The following is a 17,725-nucleotide window of genomic DNA, read 5'->3' as shown; positions in this document are numbered from 1 at the left end:
CTCCCTGTATTTCCTGTACACATTTTTGGGCAGTTTGTCTGCTAAACTCAAGGTTTCAGATTCTATTTAGGCTATAGAAAAGTGGCTGCATGCAGTACAAAAGTGTATATTGACAGTTAACAAAGAACTAAACTGCATCTAAATACTGCAAACAAATTGCTTTAACCACTTGCTGACTGGCCTATGTAGCTTTACTGCTTACAAGGTGGCTGCTCCACAGAATTGTGTGTATATATGGGGTTCTGCATTTCTGGGTAGAGGGCAGGGCATGTGCATGCACAGCTTCGATTAGTCAGTACATGCCAATCACCAGGTCGCAGCCAGTGATCTGCTGGCAATTGGCTCGGTCTCTCAGAACACAGCTGTGTTCAGTGACAGAAGATCTAGTTGATTTTTTTTTTTCTCATTCCCAGCTGAGGAATGAAAACTAGATATCCAGTAAAAGCAGCACATGATACGTGCACTTAAGCACATTTAACCCCTTTCATTGCCCTAAATGTGTAACCCCTTCTTGCTCAGTGTCATTAGTACTGTGACAGTGCATAACGGGTGGTAGCTGCCACTGACAATGCATCATTGTCAAATTGGCTGTGGCACTATTGCAGTCCTGTTAGAAGTTGCTGATTGCTGCCATTACTAGAGTCACAATTTCAGTACATAGCCATAATTTGATGCTATACCTTTCATATAAACCAATCTATATACTTATTCACACAAACCGTTAACATATTGGTCTGTTTTTAAAAGATGTAGCAGAAAATACTTTAGCCAAAATTTAAGGTTTGATTTTCTTAATGTTTTTATAGCACTGATTTTTAATTTTTTTTTTCTAGATTGTCTTTTTATATAATAAACCCAGAGATGATCAAATGACAGCTTTTTTGTGCATATTTGTTTAACAGTTTTAAGTCATGCAACACTGTACCTAGTAGTGCAACACCACATGGTGAAAAAAAAATGGCCTGGCCAAAAAGGTAGGGGGGACGGAACGCAGCCCCTGACCTTCTCACCAACGTGTGACCAAAGGACTAGACAATCTCACTGTGCTGTCACTTGCATAACAATGCCACTCAGCTGTGCCCTGCACGAAGATTTTCCAGCTCGTGGGACCACAATCTATGCCAGCAGCCTGAGAGCAGTTCTGGGTTAGGTTAATTGTGCAAATAACCCTTCACACAGCCCCACCACCTATTTACAGAGGAGGAAACTCCTCCCAGCAAGAACACTGATTTTAGTATAAGCATCTGCAGCACATATCAGAGGATTACATACAGTAGCACTGCAAGAGACAGGGATTCTTTAGTTTACAGTTTCAACACTTTTCAAAAATAGGGTTTATAAAAAATGGTGCACTTAACAATAAAGCAACAGAAATAAGAGTTCTTTAACATCTTTTTCTGTAAATATTTTAAGTAAGCAGAATACTTGCAAAGTCCAATGGTCTGAGCAAAAATGTTGCCTTGGCCGTTTTTTAAAATGTTTTTTTGATTCTTGTTAAACAAGAGCTCCCTTCACCAGGCCTATCACCCCTTTTCTATGATTAAGGGGTGTTGCCTGAGAACTGACCAATCACCCAGTTAGGGGATGGGTTCTAGGTCACAAAGTTTATGACAGTCTCAACTACAGTGTCATACTAAACTTCTAATACATGCCGGTGGTATTCTAGCAACTGGCAGATTAATATTCATAATTGTATGTCAAACCCAGGGATAACAAACACTGTGTACCTTTGTTTCCCAGGAGGGAAGAGACTGCTTTCTTATGTGCTAACAGTCATGTAGAACCTTGTTAGGTATATATTTGGATAGATCATTTTATACCAAATATTGTGCCCAGTTCCTGTTGAATTTTATAAATTGTTACATGGGGAATAGACATTTTATGGCACGCTCTGCATTCCTAGCTCTAATGGCCTAACAGGTCAGGTGTGACAGCTGCCTGAGTTAGTTTTACAATAGGGCAGAGGGAAGTGTCTGCTAAATAGACATCCTGCCAAGACTAGTGGTTTACAGCTCTGCAGCTGGCTTCTATTTGTGTTTTATTGATAAGAGGCTCTTTAGAAGTCCATTACAGCTACAAATTCCATTTTAAGAGGTGAAAAACAAGATTGCTTTCAAAGCTTCCATGTCTCTATTGTGGATAATTATTACAGGGGATGTTTAAATCTTCCAGAGGGCAAGTGATTAATATTCAAGCACATTTTGCCCATCCATGTCTCAATGCTTTATTCTGCTGAGATCTTTCTGAAAAAGACCTTTAGCATTTCTGGCCAAGGCCATCTTAACATGGCAGAATGCTACATGAATCTGCCATGAAGGAAGGATGTGCTTAACTGACTGAACAGTATGCATTAAAAAAAATTTTTTCTTTCTTAGATTCTGTCATCTGAGTAGCTCAGTGACAGTGTACATTTTTACACTGTTACTGCTTATACAGTGAAGATTACTGTAGCCTACATGTATTGCCCTCCACCCAACACTGCCTTTTAATACTGGGTGGACTAAATTAAGGAAGGTGAAAAAAAGAAGGGCCCATCAGTACTTTAAAACCTATGCTATGAAGTGACAGAAAAGGAATCACAGTAACTAGGAACAGTTTTATTTGAGCTCACCAAACAACAATGACTTTACTAACTTCAAACTGGGTTATGCAGCTAATAGGTAAGCATGATATTGTTTTAAAAAGCAGATACACCAGCATGAAGGCACACATCTTCTGGTTATACTCCAAACGGAATCTACTCTGGACTATGGTCACAGATACCATCAAAATCCTTACTGGATTTAAGCTGAAACTTGGCAGCTTGCTTACTCCATACAACAGCAGAAGTATATACAGTACCTTATACAGCTTTCTTGACGTTGACCTCTTGAATGCAGCAGAAGCTGGCATCCCTCTTAGGCATACACACTGGACATTTTTGATGCTGCTCTTAGGGGTGTCTGGCTTTTTTTTTTTCTACTTTGAAATGCCCCTGCATGTTAGCCTATGTGTCTAAGCACACATAGAAGTTTAGAAGAGTTTAGAGGCAGGAGGAAGAAAAAAAAAACAATTGTCAGCTCGTCCAGGAGCGGCAGCATTTTGGCAAAAAACACTTGCATGCTAATCCATTATTCTGGCCAATGAAATGGATTAATGTGTTACATGCGCTTACAAACTTTTTTCTTCCAAAACACCGCTGCCAGGAGGCATGGCGTCTGGGAGAGATAGCAAAACATCCAGTGTGCATGAGGGCCTTATGTGGAAGCAAAGTAACCGACCGCCCACAGACTGCAGACCAGCAGCAGCTACAGGCAAAGTGATGTATGACTGTATTAATGTGGCTCTGGCTGTATTAACACGGGGGCACCTACGACCTCTGTGTCCACTGGACACAGCAGAATGAAATCCCGGTGAATGGGACCCGGTGATCATGTGATTGCTATGCTATCACAATGTTGGCAAAGCTGTTATGAATCAATCTGTTTCATAACAGCTCTACTTCTCTTCCTGGTGAGCTGTGATTGGCCCACAGCTCTCACATGATACATGGGGCCATGTGACCAGCTCTAGCCAATCACAGATCATCATTATTATTTTTTACCTGTCATGAACTTAACTCATTCATGACAGTTCAAAGCAAGCTTTGCATTGCAGGAGCAATATTTGAAAAAAATTAAAAATCCCTGATCACCCCTCCCAGAGTAGTACAGTGTTACTATGGTAACATTGTACCACTCTGATAAAAGTATTTAAAAAAAAAAAATACCATTATTGAGAATTAAAAAAAAAAAAAATTAAGGGGTTTTTTTTAAACTCCCTGACGACTGCTTACCCGCATTTTGTGGGCGAGCAGCGGCTCTGGGCAAAGCGACAAAATATTATGTCGCTTCCTATTTCAGGGTGTGCCCGCTGCCCCCCTGTCGGTCCAGGTAGAGAAGAGAGTACACCGCACCAAGTAAAAGCACTACATTTTACACGCATACATTAGATTAGCACATTTAACCCTTTGCTCACCCTGTCACCAAGCCAGTGCCATTAGTACAGTGTCAGTATAGAGTATTTTTCACTGATCACTGCATTCCTGCCACCAGCAACATCAGATAATGTCAAGGTCTGTAAGCTGTAAGCCAGGGTCAGCTAGCATTAGATTTCCCGCAGACTATCGCGCTCACACTATAGGTCACTGATCACCATTACTACTATAGTGTTTGTACGGATCAATATAATGATCATGAATATAACTATACTAGTGCCTCCTTTGTATAGTGTCCACAAAATGCAGTGTTAGCAGGATCAGCCCCGTTCACTGCCAGCACCTCCTCTGGTTTTTCACAGATTTGTATCGATTGTGGGCCAAAGCAATTTATACGCACAACAATACATCTCCGCCCACCCAAATTCAGCTCTTGCCAGACAGTCCGCATGGAAACCTATCACAGTTTCTGAATTTAAAAATTTTTTGGGCCTAACCTTCAACATGGTCATTATAAAAAAGAATGAATTGCGGTCATATTGGTCCACAGACCCAATGCATCATATGCCCAACAAGGACCAGCAACATAATGGTACATCACTGGACAGATACAGGCATCATCCTTGTATTGTTTTTTTCAGCTAGTGGTCAGCTTTCATGTAAAAGCAATCCTAGCGGCTAGTTTGCCCCCCCCCCCCTTTCCATGGTTTTCTTGGGCTCTCGCATCCCACGGGATCCGAGAAGGCAGCCAGCAGGCTCTCTGGTCTAAAAAACCATAAGCTAAGAGCATTTCATCATTTCCTTTTCACTGGCTATTAACAGTGCCATTATTAAATTGGGAATGCATCTGATCACACCAGTCTTGGGGTGATCAGATGCTTTAAGGACAGAGGAGAGATCTAGAGTCTAATAGACCCCAGATTTCTCAGTAAAGAGTACCCTTCATTGCCTATTGCTATCACATGGGACATTTACATTCTCTGTGATAACAATAAAAGTGATAAAAAATAAGAAAATGTTTTTAAATCACGCCTGCCCCCCCCTGCGCAAATACTGTGTGATATAAAAAAATTGCAACACCCACCATCTTATTCTCTAGGGCCATTTTAAAAATATGTATAATGTTTGGGGGTTCAAACTAATTTTCTAGCAAAAAAGACTGGTTTTTAATGTAAGCAAAGTGGCTTGTTCTTGTTCAAGTTGTTAGAAGAGGGGGTGATATGTGGCATAAGCTTATAATATTGGCCCTAAAATGCTAGGATAGTAGAAGCAACCCCCCCCCCCCCCCCCCCAAATGATCCCTTTTTGGAAACTGGACACTCCAAGGTATTTGCTAAGGGGCAGATCTCATTTGTTGCCAAAAGTTTTTGGAAAATGAAGAAAGAAAACAAAAATGTATTTTTTCTCTTGTTCAAAACCGTGACAAAAATATCTGCAAAATACTCACCATGCCTCTTATCAAATTCCTTGGGATGTCTACTTTCCAAAAAGGGGTCATTTGGGGGGGGGGGGGTGTTTGTACTATCCTGGCATTTTAGAGCCACCGAAACTGTGATAGGTAGTGAGGAAGTGGATTTTGAGGGCCTAAATGTGGATAAGGTTGCCAAAAAGTCTCTAATATGTGGTATCCCTTCACTCGGTTGAAGTAGCAGAATGTATTTTGGGGTGTTATTTCACATGTAGCAGAATACATTTTTGCCTAAAGTTATGACTAACTTCGAGATTATTGGATATTTTCTTTTATATAACCAAAAGTAGAAAATATCTTTTTTTTCAGAATGTTTGGTCTTTTTTTGTTTATATCACAAAAAACCCAGTGATGATCAAATACCGTCAAAAGAAAGCTCTGTGTGGAAAAAAAGAACATACATTTCATTTGGGTACAGGGTTGCATGCCTACGCAATTACCGGTTGAAATAGCGCAGTACTGAATAGCAAAAAATGGCCCGATCGGGAAGGCGGGTAAATCTTCTGGAGGGCAAGTGGGTAACTTGCCTACCAAACAACTGTGGCACTCTAAAATGAATATCTGCCAAATGAAAGACTTAAAGTGATATCAAAGACAGTCTTTTTTTTGTTAAATAAGAAACATGTCATACTTACCTGCTCTGTGTAGTGGTTTTGCACAGAGCAGCCCTGAACCTCCTCTTCTTGGGTCCCTGGCCGGCGCTCCTGACCCCTCCCTCTTGCCAAATGCCCCCAGAGAAAGCAGCTTGCTATGGGGGCACCCGAGGAGGCTCACTCATAAGATGCTGCTCTATGTGTCCATACACACGCACAGCGTGGCTCGGCCCTGCCCCCCGCTCTGTCTTCATTGGCCCACTGGCTGTGATTGAAATGTATTTTAGTGCCCAGTGTTCTAAAAAAAAATGTGTCTGTACTAACCCCTATATTTTATTAAAGTTCTGACAACACAGAATTGAACAAGCAACCTGTGCCAAATATGATAAACGCATGGTAATCACCATAAAGGGTAACAGACTTGAAGCAGTTGTACAGTGTGTGTGTGTATACATTTATAATTATTAAAAGAACAAACATGTTATACTTGTGACGAATGTGATGCCCGACCCCTGCCCTTCTCACCAACTCGTGACAAAGGACTAGCCAATCTCACATTGCGCTGTAATTTGCGTAATAATGCCACTCTCAGCTGCACTCTGCACAAAGATTTTCCAGCTCGCAGGACCACAATCTATGTACCAGCAGCCTGAGAGCGATTGTCACTGGGTTAGATTACGCACCTAACCCTTCAAACTGCCACCAGATAGTTTTTGGACTATCAAGCCTTCACAATGTTAGCAAGAACAAACGTGAACAACAAAATGTTTGTAACACACGTTGTCACCACAGACAGGTATATCCAGAAGATTATTATATACAGTAGCACTCTTCAAGAGACAGGGATTCTTTAGTTTGCATTAAAAGCCTTAAGAGATCATTTTAACACTTTTCAAAATAGGGTTTATTAATGCAATGGTCAAATGGTACAATTAAAACCGTTACAGAAAAGGATGTTACAAAGAAATAAAGAGAACAATAAAGCAACAGAGAAATAAAAGAAAGGAGTTAAGAAGGTAGAATACTTGCAAAGTCCTTGGTTTTAGCAGAGTCCAATTGTCCGAGCAAATATGTTACCTTGGCTCTTAAGTCCATTAAGATGTTCCTTGGCTGATCTTAAACGAGAGCTCAGTCTTCACAAGTCCTGTCAGTCCTTTGTCTACATCCCCTTGATATAGAAAGAGACCAACTGACCAATAATCCGATTTAAGGGATGGGTGCTGGGAAGCCACTATGTTTACGACCAATTCCCAAATACAGTTTTACACTAATATTAATAACCTCCAATATGTGCAGGTGGTATTCTAGCAACTGGCAGAATAATATTCAGAATTATATTTCAAACCCAGGGATACCAAATACAGGATACAGTGAAGGAAATACCTATTTGATCCCCTGCTAATTTTGAATGTTTGCCCACTTACAAAGAAATGAACAGTCTAAAAATCGAATGGTAGGTGTATTGTAACTCTGAGAGACAGAATAGCAACAAAAGATTCAAAAGAAATGCAAGTCTAACAAATTATGCACTGATTTGCATGTTTATAAGTATTTGATCCCCTATAATTCCTGGCTACCAGGTGTCTTTCATACAAGCAACAAGCTGAGATTAGAAGCAGTCTCTTAAAGGGAGGCCTGCTAATCTCATTTTGTTACCTGTATAAAAGACACCTGTCCACAGGAGCAATAAAATGATCAGATTCCAAACTCTCCACCATGGCAAAGACCAAAGAGATGTCCAAGGATGTCAGGGACAAGATTGTAGACCTACACAAGGCTGGACTGGGCTACCAAACTATCACCAAGCAGCTTGGTGAGAAGGTGACAACAGTTGGTGCAATCATTCACAATGGAAGAAACACAAAACAACTGTCAGTCTCCCTAGGTCTGGTGCACCATGCAAAATCTCACCTCGTGGAGTGTCAATGATCAAGAGAACAGTGAGGAATCATCCCAGAACTACACGGGGGGAATCCTGTCAATGATCTCCAAGCAGCTGGGACCACAGTCACCAAAAAAACAATTGGTAAACTATGCCGACAAAGATTGAAATCCTGCAGTGCCCGCAAGGTCCCTATGCTCAAGAAAGCAGATGTCTAGGCCCGTCTGAAGTTTGCCACTGAACATCTGAATGATGCAGAGGACTGATTGAAAGTGTTGTCAGATGAGACCAAAATCAAGATCTTTGGCATCAACTGTCAAACATGGTGGTGGAAACATTCTGCTTTGGGGGTGTTTTTCTGCTAAGGGGACAGAACAACTGCACCGCATCAAAGGGATGATGGACGGGGCGATGTACCGTCAAATCTTTGGTGAGAACCTTCTTCCCTCAGCCAGGGCATTGATAACGGGTCGTGGATGGGTGTTCCAGCATGACAATGACCCAAAACACATGGCCAAGGCAACAAAGAAGTGGCTCAAGAAGAAGCACATTAAGGTCCTGGAGTGGCCTAGCCAGTCCCCAGACCTTAATACGATTGAAAATCTGTGTTGAGTTGACAAACGTCAGCCACCAAACCTTAATGACTTGGAGAGGATTTGCCAAGAGGAATGGGCCAAAATCCCTCCTGAGATGTGTGCAAACCTGATGGCCAACTACAGGAAACATCTGACCTCTGTGATTGCCAACAAGGGATTTGCTTCCAAGTACTAATTCATGTTTTGTGAAGGTGATCAAATACTTATTTCCCTCATGAACATGCAAATCAGTGCAGAATTTGTTAGACATGCATTTTTTTTTAATGTTTTGTTGCTATTCTGTCTCTCAGTGTTACAATACACCTACCATTCGATTTTTAGACTGAGCATTTCTTTGTGAGTGGGCAAACATTCAAAATCAGCAGGGGATCAAATACTTATTTCCTTCACTGTACCTTGTCACCCAGGAGGCTGCTTTCTCCCCTTTTGTATGTGCTTTTGTGTCTTTTTTTCAGCCATACTATGTAACATAGTCATGTATGACTTTGATTTGTTCGGTATGATATTCCCTATTCAAATATACACCTAATATTAATGTGCCCTGTTCCTGTTGAATTCTATTAATTGTATGTGTAATTGTCTCCCAGCTCTGTGTTTTAATTAAGATAAGAGGTTCTTTCGAAGTTTTGTAAAAAGTTACAGCTACAAATTCCATAGTTTGCAAGGGTGGGGGGGGGGCAGTAGGAGCATGATATTGCACGGAGCAGCCAACAATCTGGTCTGGGCTTCCCACCAGTGTTAACTGCCCCAATAGCAAGCTGCTTGATGTGGGGGCAGATGTGTGGGATTGTTCCTGAGCCAGGCTGTATGTGTCCATAGACCCAGACAGCATGGCTCAGACTTGTCCCCTGCTCCCCCTTACAAGATTTGATTGTTAGCAACAGAAGCCAATGGCTCCCGTTGCTGCCCCCGTGTCCTGTGAGAACACAAACAAGCACTGCTGCAGACGGGCACAGTGTTGGCTTGAAATGGGATTCAGGTAAGTATTTAGGGAGGTGAGGGGGCAATACAACTAATGGGATATTTTTTACCTTCATATAGGGAGTGTATGAAGGTAAAAAATATCCTGGCTTTAGAACAACTTTAAAGTGGACCTACAGTGGGTATAGAAAAGAATCACCCCTCTTTAAAACAGTCACATTTTGTTGCTTTGCAGCCTGAAACGAAGACAGTTTTAGTTTTATGCAGCTGTATTTACTCAGTGAAACTTATGACACTTATTTTTTAAGTGAAAAATATAATACCAGCATGTCAGAAAAAAATAAAAAATTCAAAAACAGAATCACCAAGTTGAAAAAGGATCACACCCTCCTAAATATTGGATTTTTTCGACATGCTTACCTGTAAAATCTATTTCTTGCTTTACATCACAGGACGTGATTCATGACTGTGGGTTATATGCCACCTAAAGGTGAATGGACACTGGCCGGCCAATCAGAGAGCAAGTCCTCCCTTATACAATCCCTCCCACACAGAAAGTACTTCAGTTTTGTAGCAAGCTATTTAATTCCAGAGGGAGCTCTGTATCCCGCAATGCACTCCGAGAAATGGATATTACAGGTAAGAATGTACAAAAAAATCCAATTTTCTTTATCATACATCATGGGACACAGAGCATGCTATTCATGACTATATGGGATGTCCTACAGCAATAAAATATCTGAGGGGTGTGTGACACCATAATAGCCACCACCATCATTCCCAAAGGACCTACTCAGCCATTCATAATACTCTGCGGCCAAAGGCAGAATCCTCCACGGCTCTGACATCCACCTGGTAGAACCTTGTGAATTTACAAACTGAAGACCATGTAGACTTGCAAACCTGAGCAACTGATGCCTGATGGTGGTTAGTCCAAGATGTCCCCACACCCCTGGTAGAGTGTGCTCTCATCTGAAAGGGTGAGACCTTATCCTTCAAACCATAGGCTTGAATGATTAACTGGCGGATCCAATGAGAAATAGTTGACCTGGAGGCCGCCTGCCCTTTCTGGGCCCCTCTGGCAGTACAAACCAGGATTCCTGACCTGTTTCGCCAAACTCAAGTAAATCCTGATCACCCGAACTACTTTTCCCTGCCGACTAGGAAAAAAGAAAGGCAAGACACTGTTCTGATTTAAGTGAAAATTAAAAACCACTCTAGGCTAGAACATGGATGAGGACACATCACCTTATCATGATGCAAGACCAAAAACGGCTCCTTACATGAAAGAGCCACCAGCTTTGACACTCTTCCTACCAAAGTGATAGTAACCAAAGAAGCTACCTTTCAAGTCAAAGGATTACATTTCTTAAATTGGTTGAAAATATGGCCTCTGCAAGGAAAGCCAAGATCAACTTGTGTCCCAAGGACACAAGGGTGGCCTGACAGACAGGACTGTCTGTGACAAACGTGGCGTCAGACCCCTGACCTTCTCACCAAACTCGTGACCGAAGGACTGGCCAATCTAAAACCACGATGTCACGTGCGTAATGATGCCATGACCAGCTGCACCCTGCACAACGATTTTCCAGCTAATTGGACCACAATCTATGTACCAGCAGCCTGGGAGCAATTGTTACTGGGTCAGGTTAATTACGCAATTAACCCTTCACACTGCCACCACCTCCTTTTTGTACAGAGCAAGAGGAAACTCAGCGATATCAGCTATAACACTATAATGATTGAGATAATCGCCTGTATAACACGGTCACCGCAGGCCGGTTATACAGAGGGTTAAACAAACACAGAAGCCGTAAGGCCGCATTACAGGCAAACCTCGAGGATTCTTCTCTCCTATCCAAAGAGGCTTGGGTACCATCCATTTTGGCTAACAGCTTTTTGAATTGATTGGATTGAAGTTTTTGATTGGACTTCCTCTCTGATTGGTAGGCTCTGTGTCCCATGATGTATGATAAAGAAAATGACTTGTAAACTCAATCAGGTGTAGCTACTCACCTGCTCAATTGCACAAAAAGACATTTGACTTTCAACTGTGATCAGCTGTGGTCATTTTGATTAGCTCAGCATGAGAAGAGCTTTCCTGGAGAATTTCAGTCCCTGATAGTGCAACTATGGGTGGCAAGGCACTATCAAAAGATCTCTGGGATAAAGGTGTGGATATGCACAAGTCAAAAGATGGATACAAAGAAAACTCAAAGGCTTTATCAATGCCTAGAAGCACAGTGAAGTCTATTACAAAGTGCAAGGTATTTGGTACAAACACAGACCCTCTCTAGATCAGGACGTCGCTCCAAACTGGATGAAAGATCCAGAAGGAAACTGGTCAGAGAGGCTACCAAGAGGCTTACAGGAACTGTGAAGCAGTTGCAAGAATTTCTGACAAAGTAGTCACTGTGTGCCTGTGACACCAATATCACAAATTCTCCACAAATGTGGCTTGTATGGGAGGGTTGGAAGAGAAAAAAGCCATTCCTCAAGAAAGGCCACAGTCACGACTTAGCTTTGCCAAAACGCACCTTTAAGATTCTGAGGACACATGGAAAAAGGTGTTAAGGCTAGATGAGACTAAAATTTAACTTTTTGACCTCAACACTAAATGATATGTCTGGCAGAAATCCAATACAGCTCACCATCCAAATAACACCATTCCTTCAGTAAAGCATGGAAGTGCTAATATCCTGTATGGGGGTGTTTCTCTGCAGCAGGGACTGGAGCACTTCTCAGGTTAAAAGGAAAAATGGATGGAGAAAAATACTGTCAAATTCTTGAGGAAAATCTGCTGCCTTCTCCCAGAAAGTTGTCGATGGTTTACATTCCAACATGACAATGACCCAAAGCACACAGCAAAACGGACCTCACAGTGGTTGAAGGAGAAAAAGGTCCTTGCATAGCCTAGTCAGATCCCTGACTTAAACCTCAATGAAAATCTGTGGAATGACTACAGTCTACAGCAGCAATGGGCAAACTACGGCCCGGCGGACCTTTTAATCTGGCCCGTGAAGCGTGATGCTGTCAGGATGTGTGTAGGCGGGGCAGCGTGACGAACGTGAGGGGAGCCAGGCTCCTCTCACAGTCCGCCCTGAAGACTGGAACGGCGCGGGAACACGGCGAGAGGAACGCGCGGAGCAAAGGTAAGTGAATGAATTACTATGGGGGATGAATTACTATATGGGGGATGAATTATTATGCTTACTATGGGGGAATATTACTATACTTACTATGGATGACACATACACATCATTCATCTACTCTTGGTCCGGCCCCCGAGTCCAATATATGAACCCATTGCGGCCTTCAAGTCAAAAAGTTTGCCCACCCCTGGTCTACAGTCACCAAATTTATTTTTTTTTTTAACAGTTGCGTTTATTGAATTTGTTCATAAGTACAGAGGCACATATAAATTTGGTCAAATGATCGGTGAATCTTAAGACATACAGCATTTTCAGGTAGCTAAAAGGGCCATTGTGTCTGGAGGTCTATATAATAATTAACAACTAGAATAAACGTAACAAATAGGGTTCCGTGATTGCTAGGAATGTGGAGCTCAGCTTAAAAGGGGGGGAGGGAACGGTGGGGGAAAAAGGAAGAGAAGGGGAGGCATAAAGGGGGGTTGAGGCAGTACACACAGGACACAGTAGCAAAGAACCAAGTTTGGTCACTATCAAATTTACCTGAACTTGAGCAGTTCTGTAAAGAGGAGTGGACAAATATTGCAAAGTCAAGATGTGCAAAGTTAGTAGAGACATATCCCAACAGACTAAAAGGCTGTAATTAAAGCAAAAGGTGGTTCAACAAAATACGGACACAAGGGGGCAATTTTTTTTCCCAACTCAGTGATTCTGTTTTTGTTTTTTAATTTTTCTGACAAGGTGTTATATCTTTCACTTGGAAGTTATAAGTTGCACGTAGTAAGTACAGCTGGATAAAGCAAAAATTGTGCCTTCATTTCAGGCTGCAAAGCAACAAAATTTGATTTTAAAAGGGGTGCGATTCTTTTCTATACCCACTGTACACCCAAGTTAACAAATTAAACATAAAAATCTATTCTGATAGAATAGGTTTTAATTGAAAAAACATTAACAAAAAAAAAAAAGCGGCTTCCGCACCGCCCTTCTGACAAAGAAACCACTGGTATGAAAAATACCGCTTTTGACGTGATCGCATGACAATCTGATTGCTAGTACACAGCTTTCGACAGCCCTCCACAATAGTTCATCTGAAATTATCCGAAGGGACAAACACGGAAAGTTTTCCCGTATGATACCAGGTCGTAAGGTCTAATCTAGGCATGCACTGAAATTTTGGCCAACGAAACATACACCCCTATCGGCATTTTGCTGATAGGAAAAGTTTAGTCGATACAGGTGCCAATACAGGAGACTGTGTGTACTGCAGATGTAAGAGGGGAAGGAGGGGGGGGGGGGGGGTTGAGGGGGTACGGCTGAGAAAGGCAGGAGAGGAGCACTGTCCTCACTGGCTGTCAGTGTTTGTCAATGCTGGCTTTTAAATGTAAGTACTGGCTTTTTTTTTTTTCTTCACTATAGCTCACAGAATTAGCTGTCACTTTCCCCCCAGTTAAAAGAAACATTTCCTTTTAGTTTCTTTCCCGAGATAAAAGAAACAAAGTTTACTTTAGCTGTGGGGAAAGTGACAGCTAATTCTGTGAGCTATGGTGAAGAGTAAAAAAAAAAAGCCAGCAATTGCATTTTAAAATCGGCACCGACATAGTGACCAGCGAAGGAGCCTCTTTGTATACACTGCTTCTTTCTTGCCGTCTCCTTGTGCACACTGCCTCCCACCCCCTCCCCCCTACAAAGAAGACCTGTCACTCTGTCACTCATATGCTATCACATAGGGGACTATTGGTTCCCTATGTGATAGCAATAAAATATTAAGAAAAAAAAATTTAAATATATACACACACACTAATATTTACATACATGAAAATAGAAACAAAATACAAATAAAAAAAAAATTGGAGCATCCCCACATACACAGACATTTCGGTTTTCGGCCATAGTTAGTCTGGCTGAATAAAGGCAAAAGTCCATCCAGTTCAACCAGTAAATTTAAATGAAAAAAAAAAAAAAAAGTTATAATCCTATACCCACAGTAGATCCAGAGAACGGTAAAAAAAACCCCCAGCAAAGCTTGATCCAATTTGCTCCTGCAGGGAAAAAAATTCCTTCCCAATCTCCCGAGAGGCAATCAGATATTCCCTGGATCAACTTTACCTATAAATGTTAGTATCCAGTGATATTCTGTGTATCTAGGAAAGAATCCAGGACTTTTTTGAAGCAATCCACTGAGCTGGCCAAAACCAACTCTTGAGGGAGTCTATTCCAAATTTTCACAACTCTCACTGTGAAGAAACCTTTCCGTGTTTGGAGATTACATTTCTTTTCCTCCAGACGTAGAGTGCCCCCTTGTCTTCTGTGATGACCTCAGAGTGAATAGCTCTACACCAAGTTCAATATATGAACCACTGATGTATTTATACATGGAGATCATATCCCCCCTAATCTCCTCTTCTCAAGAGACTAAATTCAGTTCCTCTAATCTTTCCTCATAGCTGAGCTCCTCCATGCCTCGTATCAGTTTGGTTGCCCTTCTCTGTACTTTCCAATGTTCTTTTTGTGAATTGGTGCCCAAAACTGAACTGCATATTCCAGATGAGGTGTTACTAATTATTTGTACTGGGGTAATATGATATCTCTCTCTGGAGTCTATACCTCCTTTAATACAAGAGAGGATTTTGCTCTCTTTAGAAACTGCAGCTTGGCATTGCATGCCATTATTAAGCTTGTGATCTACCAGAACCCCCAGATCCTTCTCCACCATTGATTCCCCCAGTTGTACTCCCCCTAGTATGTATGATGCATGCATATTCTTAGCCCCCCAAGTGCATAACCTTACATTTATCAACATTAAACCTCATTTTCCACATAGTTGCCCAATTAAACAGTGCATTGAGGTCAGCTTGTATGTTGGAGACATCCTGTAAGGACGTTATTCCACTGCACAGCTTGGTGTCATCTGCAAACACTGAAATGGGATTTTTAATCCCAGACCCTATATTGTTTATAAATATATTAAAAAGTAAGGGTCCCAGCACTGAACCTTGGGGTACACCACTGACAACCCTAGACCATTCAGAGTATGAATCATTAACCACTACTCTTTGAATACAATCTTTTAGCCAGTTTTCTATACATTTACATACAGATTTTTCCAAGCCTGTAGACCTTACCTTACACATTAGCCATGTGTGGGGAACTGTGTCAAATGCTTTTGCAAAATCCAAGTATACCATGTCTACCGCCACCCCTCTGTCCAAGGTTTTGCTCACCTCCTCATAAAAAGAAATCAGATTTGTTTGACAACTTCTGTCTTTCATGAATCCATGCTGTCTGTTGCTTAAAATATTTTTTTCCAGCAAGAACTCATCTATGTGGTCTTTTATTAAACTCTCCAGTATCTTCCCAACTATAGAAATTAAACATGTCTATAATTATAATTGGTAAAGATTTTGACCCCTTTTTAAATATTGGCACTACATTGGCCTTACGACAATCCAGTGGTACTATGCCAGTCATTAAAGCGGAGTTCCACTCACGCTGTCAAAAAATAAAAATCAGCAGCTACAAAAACTGTAGCTGCTGACTTTTAAAAAACAGCCACTTACCTGTCCCTCGGTCACGTGGTGTGTCCCCTGCAGCCCATTTCACCAGCAGTCCTGTATTCCAGGAGGCCGGCATCTTCAGTGTGGGCACCTGGCTGTGATAACTTGCGGCTTCACAGCTGGGTACCCACTGGGCATGCGCGAGTAGCGCTGCGCTTAATGAATGGTCCAGTAGTCTTCTGGGACCTGTCACGTGTCCCAAAAGACTACAGGGAGGACACCTTCCGCTTCCGATTGGAAGTGGGAGCAGGTACCTGTCAAACCCCCAAGGTGCCAATCCTTAATGGGGAGCAGTCCTTAAAGCGGAACTTCCCCTTTTGGGTGGAGCTCCGCTTTAAAGAGTCCCTAAAAATTTGAAACAATGGCTTTGAAATGACAGAGCTAATTTCTTTATGGACTCATGGGTGTATGCCATCCGATCCAGGTGCTTTATTCACCTTTATTCTGTCTAAATATTTTTGGATCAAATCAATTGTGAGCCAATGTGGATCATCTGGAGCTGTGTCAATACCATGCCCATTATGGACAAGAGCTCACCCATGCTCCTTTGTATACACAGAGCTGAAGAATGTATTTAATAAATTTGCCTTCTCATTGTCCCCAGTCACCCACTCTAGATTATTTTGTAAAGGGCCTACATGCTCGGAACGGACCTTTTTACTATCAATATATTTGAAGCATTTTTTGGGGTTGGTCCTGCTATCTTTTGCAATTGCTCATTCTTTTTCAATTTTTGCGGCCTTTATTTCCTTTTTGCATATTCTGTTACATTCTTTGTATGCATTCTGAATTTTCGGTATCAGTTTCAGCACCAGAATTTTCATTTTGGTGCACTAGTTTAATCAGTAGTTTTTGTATGAAAAAATACATTACATCACTTCCAAAATTCTATGCGGTCATGTGAGAATTTTTGTAAGTTGAGTAACCTCTTCATTTTCGATATGGAGACAGCATGAAAAGAAAAGGACGATCCTTCGTCTGATATTCTCATCGTGTGTACAGGGCTTTTGTGGGTAAAGAGATACCTTATATCTCTATTAGTAGATCTTTTTCAGTGCAGAGTAAATATACACTTTAGTAAGCGATAATCCATGAGTAATTACCTGCTAACGGTCCTGTGGATGTTAGGCTGCTTTGGGAAGTCTGATCTTGACTCAGTCCTACCGGGGCTTTTTTTTGGGGGGGGGGGTCTTCTACTCTGGTTAGAGCATCCAAGAGAAAGTACTGCTGGGCAATGAGAGGGTCCAGTTTAGAGACAATGCTGGTCTCGCGGCTGGTGAGGTAGCAGATCTCTGAAAAAGCCACACATGCGCAATGTTACTACAGAATTCTCCAGCTGTCGCATGTTTCAGCGAAGAGCTTCACTTTCCCAGGAACCTCTTTTTATACATATATTTATTCTTTATCGGTTTTTATGTGACATTTATGGGTATTGCTATATAGAGGATGTCGCTGATGACATTTTATGACAAGTTATCTTTTCTATTTACAAAGTTCCACTTTGTCTGCAAATACCGTATTTTTCGCTCCATAAGACGCACCTGACCATAAGACGCACCTAGGTTTTAGAGGCAGAAAACAGGAAAAAAAAAATTCTGAACTAATGG

This window comes from Staurois parvus, unplaced genomic scaffold (assembly GCF_062004578.1).
Source record: "Staurois parvus isolate SC_StPar_1 unplaced genomic scaffold, SC_StPar_1.0 ptg000155l, whole genome shotgun sequence".
Taxonomy (NCBI): Eukaryota; Metazoa; Chordata; class Amphibia; order Anura; family Ranidae; genus Staurois; species Staurois parvus.
Note: the sequence above shows the minus strand (reverse complement) of the source record.